The sequence below is a fragment of the Castor canadensis genome, chromosome 2 (assembly GCF_047511655.1).
Source record: "Castor canadensis chromosome 2, mCasCan1.hap1v2, whole genome shotgun sequence".
In the NCBI taxonomy this organism is placed as follows: Eukaryota; Metazoa; Chordata; class Mammalia; order Rodentia; family Castoridae; genus Castor; species Castor canadensis.
The window spans coordinates 171,001,640-171,007,557 of record NC_133387.1 but is presented as its reverse complement, the minus strand read 5'-3'; the positions used below and the strand labels follow the sequence as shown (position 1 = coordinate 171,007,557).

At 48.3% G+C, this 5,918-nt stretch overlaps 1 long non-coding RNA gene across 1 annotated transcript in view; it reads right to left on the bottom strand.

Moving 5' to 3' along the window:
* Positions 1-4,811, bottom strand: part of LOC141417544 (uncharacterized) — an 8,184-nt gene extending 3,373 nt beyond the window's left edge. Inside the window, exons 1-2 of the long non-coding RNA XR_012442184.1 lie at positions 4,764-4,811; positions 2,071-2,159 (exon numbers count right to left, since the gene is read on the bottom strand). This is a non-coding gene — a long non-coding RNA (uncharacterized lncRNA). The remainder of the gene's footprint in view (positions 1-2,070; positions 2,160-4,763) is intronic.
* Between the last annotated feature and the right edge of the window lie 1,107 nt (positions 4,812-5,918).

Here is a 5,918-nt window from a genome sequence, read left to right as displayed (position 1 = left end):
TCCAAGCAGAGCTAAAGAAGAAAACCTTGGCCAGGGTGCAAATTTCTTAGGAGAGGTGGGGGTCAGGGGAGGCCCTCAGGAGGTTGAAGTTGTCTTGTTGAGGACATTTGAGTTTGGTGACATCCTGATTCCTCATTCCTCCTACCCAGGAAACGGAGCAGAGCTATTTGCTCCTGCTTTCATCCAAATGCCTCTTATATGACCCACAGGTTCCTTCAACCGCCCTAATACCAGTTCCTCACCTTGGCCTGAACTCATGATCCCTTCAGCATCAATGACTCACAGCCCAGGGGTTCATGGAGTGAGTGGGAGGAGAAAAAGGATGACTTCTGCTCTATCTCTGCCCCTTAGAAATGCCTGGACCTCATCTGTGCTGGTTCCCAGCTCCCTACCCTGAACAGGTGAGCCTCTCCAGCCCTGGGCTGCTGGAAGACACTGGATCTGCAGGAAGAATTAGAAAGCACAGAGCAGGGTAAGATGGGAAGATGCAGAAGAGTGGGGGTGAGGAATACGAAGGAACAGAGATGGAGGAAGGGAAGGAGCAGAAGTGGAAAGAGGGACTATAGAGGGTCTGGACAGGGGAGAGGCGGGGTCTCTTCCGGTGGGTGGGAGTGAAGAGGAGGAATGGTGGGAGTCCTGATCTTCTGGGGGTTCTGCTCTGTGGCAAGCTCAGGGATTTCTGACAGCAAAGTAAACTGTGGTACATGGAGTTTACCCAGCTCCAATAAGCAGTGTTTGGAGTGTTTAATGTTTCCTTCCCACTGAATTGGTTGACAGGCACTAAACCATGGCCAGCTCCTGGCTGTCTTTTGGGGAGGTAGGAGATGGAGATGTAAGTAGAGAACTGTCAAAAAAGCTGGCATTGCTGACTCCAAATTGTACAGAAGCTGGGAAGTTCCACCCACGTGGACCTTGCCCATGGACCCAAGATGCCCATGAAGAAGGAAGAGGCTGAAAAGACAACACAGCCTTCACCCCACCCATCCCTGCCAGGCCTGTGCACACCCAGCAGCTGAGGTCCTGAACAGAATTCACCAGCCCTATGGCTCTTCTCATGGTGCTCCGTGGGAACTGCTGCTTCCAGGGCTGCAGTTTCAAACAGCATGCTTATGCGATGGATGCAGGGGACAGTCAGATGGCCCACAAAAATAAATCAAGAGGACACCAGAGCTCAGCACCCAATTACAAACTAAACTCAGGCTGGCAGGATGCCCAATCCCATGTGCTGGTGGGTTTTGTGCTAAGTGAAGATGAATGGGTTGAGATATGGGGGAAAATAACTTTAGTTTGCTTCTATCCAGACAGATTCCTGGGAAAAAACCGGCACCTTGAGATGAAACGGAGGAGAAAGTTTAGATAGAAAGGCACTTCAGGGAATGGGGTGTACACAAGAACAAGGAGTGGGGAAAACCAGATGGGGGGCATGAAGACAGCAAGTGTGAAGAAAAGAGGCAGAGAACAGCTTAGGAGGAACAGAACATGGGAAAGGGTGAGCAGAGGCTGGAGCCCTGGGCCACCATTGCCCTTCCCCAACCCACACACAGAATTGGAGAACACTCTGGACCCATGGAGCAAGGGCAAGTGCCATGTGGTGGGTGGGGAGAGAAAGGTGTGGCAATGGCACCTAGCAACACTCAGGTAATGACCAGGACTTGGGATCCCCATTAAGTGATGGGTACGAAGAGGAAAGTGACAATATGATAAGGGTGTACATGGTAGGGTCTAAAATTTTTTTAAATTTAATTTAAAAAGCAGGGGCCATTCACTGCTTGGAAGTTAAGGGGACAAGGGAGTGTTGAGGTCTGGAAAGGTGATTCAGGCTGCTAAGATATTTGTGCAATTAATTCAGCCATATTTTCCTGGGCCTCAATTCCTTCATCTCTACCATAGTATTTAAAAAATGTTTTTGAAAAAATTTTTTAAAAAGCAGGGAGACAGAATAGATTAGTAGCTTTCAAATAGGCTCTGTGCAGCACTAGGAGTTCCTGAAAGCCAGAACAGGGGCAGGGAGAGGAGGGGGAGGGAGAAAGCTCAGAGCAGGCAGGACCCTTGTGCCTTCCCCATACCCACCAGAGCTGTTGCTTTGTTGACTGTTGTATTTAATTGTGCACCTGTGTAGGAGTTCCTTGGAGGAAAGTTCCATCGGTCAATAATAACACCTGGAGTAATAAAACAACAACAGCACAGTCTCAGAAACTTTCTAAACACAGCACTCAGACAATAGCAAAATATTGGTACATAACCTAAAACCTGAGCTCAGATTAGGTTAGTTATCTGACTCCAAAAACACCAAGCCAAAAGAACCCCACCTTCACTCTAACTCCAGTATCCTTCCTGGCTCCTGGAGCTGGAGGGTAAGGTACTGGCCATATTTCCAACAGAAGACTAACCCTGGCCTTAACCTAGGAGGGAAGACCTTCAAATTATCTCCTTATAGCCACCCAGGCCCTGGGGAAAGAGGCCTGTAACCTAGTGAGAATGACTTTGAACTCTAGCTTTATATCTTAAAACTGTCCCCATCTGTTTATTCTCTATAGTTGCTGAGAAAAAAAAAAAAATCTCTTAGGAAAAGCTGTAAAGGACTTTGAACTTGTTTAAGGGGGGGCATATAAAAAGGGGCAGAGACCAAACTGGATTCCAAATCCAGAGCTGGCTTGGAAAGAGAGCTTGCCTTCTCTTGAAGGCGTCCAGTGAGGGGTACAGGGAGAAGGAAGCAGGTAGCCTTGGAACAATTCAGATGGTGGACATAGGAAATGAGACAAGAGAGTAAAGATTAAAATGCATGTGCATACATATGTGGTGGGGCTGGGTGCGTATGAATTAGATCAATGGTTTTCAACTTTTGGGAGGGTGGAGCTGCGGCAGTACTGGGAGTTGAATTCAGGGCCTCAAGCTTGCTAGGCAGGTATTCTGCACCTTGAGCCACCGGCCCTTTTAGCATTGGTTATTTTTGAGATGCCCAGGTAGGCCTAGGACTGCACTCCTCTTATTAGTGCTTCTTGCATAGCTGAGATGACAAGCATGCACCACCAAACTCAGCCACCGGCTCAGATGGGGCAGGTCTCAAGAACTTTTTGCCAGGGCTGGCTTTGAACCATGATCCAGCCAATCTCCACCTCCCTTGTAGCTAGGATTATAGGCTTGAGCCACTGCACTCGGCCTTGATTTTTTAAACAAGCAGAATTATCATTTCCAAGAACTTTCTTACTCAGATCCACAAGATATAAACTGGAAAAAAGGAGGTGTCTGGTTAAATGTAGAGAACAGGCCTCCTCCTGGCTCTGCCCCTGGGTCACCTGGCTAGTAAGAGGCCCTGCGCTCGTTTTGATCTTAGAGTGGTCACTCCTGTTGGTCTCCATGCTCTGTTGGTAACAATATGAGTACATTGTTTGACTCACACTGTCTGTCCAGTATCGAGGATGGTGTTTGGCACAAAGAAAACCCTCAGTAAATATTTGCGGAAGACTGAATGTATCATAACTACATTGACTCTGAGTCTTGTGGTTTTACAATGCGTTCTTGTGGAAGTTTTCTGGGCTGAATATCTAAGCTGGCTGTTTGGGAGTCACTGTCTCATAGACCCAGAAGGTTATAACCCCCCCTCTGGAGGGGGTTGATAAGGGTTGGGGATACACTGAGCATCAGCAGGTGTGTCTTGTACTTCTCCATCTCTGAGGGCCTTCCAGATCCTGGAAACTTGAGACTTCCTCTGTGAAGCTTCATTCCTGCCCTTACTTGGTCACTGAGCTGTGATACAGCCTAGAGACCCTCTGATTCCTTCCCCTCCCACTCTCCTCTCTGTGTGCCTTGAGCACAAACACTTTGGAGGGTCCATGGAGAGTTCCAGCAAGGGGGGTGGGGGGTGCCTTCTGGGATCCAAGGAGAAAAGGCCCCTGTCATTTTTATGGAGATGACCAGTTCCCATCCCACCCAGGGCCTCCAACTCTTCTGGAAAAAGACTAACACATCTGCCCCCAGGTTCTCTGTCCCCTCTTCGCTCTGCACAGGCCTGCCAAGTTTGGGACAAGAGAACAGGCCAGGTCCCCTCTGGAAAGCCCAGGAGGGCGGAGCCAGGTCTGGCTGGGCCTCCATGTTGGCCTGCCCTAGCCCCGGGGTTTAATAAACTCCGAGAGAGGTTTTCAAAGGCCACTTGATCTTCCCCATCAGGCAGCCCCTGTCTCTCTTTCAGAGCCGCAGGACTGGAAAGAAAAAACCGCTCAATGAACAAGGCAGCCAGAGAAAGCCGAGCCGCGGGGCACCTTCTATGAATTTCTGATGAGCGCACAGCCCTGACTCCTGGGTCCCAGCCCAGTGCAGTCAGGGATGTTAGTTTAAGTCATTTCACACGGTTCACTGGCTCTCTGAGAGCAGCTTGTCTCCAGCCTGGGCCTCTCTAACAAGCTCTTTTTACTTGGGGCTTCTCTGAGCAGAGACCTCAAACAATAGCAGCTTTCAAGGGGCTTGGCCCTCCTCTGGCAGCTTCCCTCTTCAGCCCCAGCCTCTCTGCCTACTCGCTGACCCACCTGAAAGCCCCAGCCCAGAGCCTGACACACAGTAAGACGTGCTCCTTCCTTCCCTCCTCTCTTTTCTTCCTTCCTCCCTTTTCCTTCCTTCCACTCATTCCTCCCTTTCTTCTTCCATCCCTTCTTTTGTTCCTCCCTTCCTTCCTCCATCCCTTTTCCTTCCTTCCTACCTTTTTTCCTTAAGCCCTTTCCCCATTTCCTTCCTTCCTTCCGTCCCTCTCTTCTCCCTCCCCACTTTACCTGTCATTTCTCCCTGGGAGCAGGCAGTGTCCACACCCTTTGATGCACAACTCTAGAATCCTGTGTGAATAGCACCCTGAGGGTTGTGCAGAGGAGATGCCTGGGCATGAGCAACTAGGAATGACACTCGGCCTGTTAAGCTCTCCTGCCTTCAAAGTTTGAGCAGTTTCTGTCTCCCTTTAACCTGAGGCTTCCTCCACACTGGGGTCACCTAGGCCTGTGCAGTAAATGGAGGAGCCTCATAGACTTGGGAAGCCAGCCTGCAGTGTGAGCAGTATTGTCCCCATCAAGGCAGCTCCCCAGTTGCAGGAAGTGACCATATCACTCCAGTTAAGAGCTCTCTGCATTTCCTGTCTCCACTGCTTTTTGTCTGTTATCCCCTCTGAAACTCAGGGCAGGGAGGAAACAACTTCTGGTCCTCCCTAGTCTTCTCACTGGGGCCACCCCAAGCGGTTCTCAGAAAACACTCCTGGGAGTATTATTTAGCCATAAAGAAGAATGAAATCCAGGCACAGGTGGCTCATGCCTGTAATCCTAGCTACTCATGAGGCAGAGATCACAAGGATCAAGTTTCGAAGCCAGCCCAGGCAAATAGTTCATGAGACCATATCTCAAAAATACCTAAAACAAAAAGGGCTGGTGGAGTGGCTCAAGGTATAGGCCCTGAGTTCAAATTCTAGTACCACAAAAAGAAAAAAAAAGAATGAATTTATGTCATTTTCAGGAAAATGAATGGAACTGGAGAGATCATCATGTTATGTAAAATAAGCCAGACTCAGAAAGAAAACGATCACATTTTCTCTCATATGCAGAATCTAGACCTAAAAAAAAAAAAAAAATGACATGAATGTAAAAAACTGCCAACAGGAGAGGGGAGGATGAAAGGAGGAGATGAATCTGATCAAAGTACTTTACATACATGTATGAAAATGGAATAATGAAACCCATTAAAATTTGTTTCAAAAACTACTCAGTGGAGGTGTAGCTCAAGCGATAGAGCACCTACCTCACAAGTGTGAAATGCTAAGTTCAAACCCCAGTACCACCAAAAAAAAAAAAGCCAAGATAGAGGGGGTGAATTCAGGTATATTTGTTATGTTGTAAGAACCTTTGTAAATACTTCAGTGTACCCCCACCCAGCACAACAATAATAAA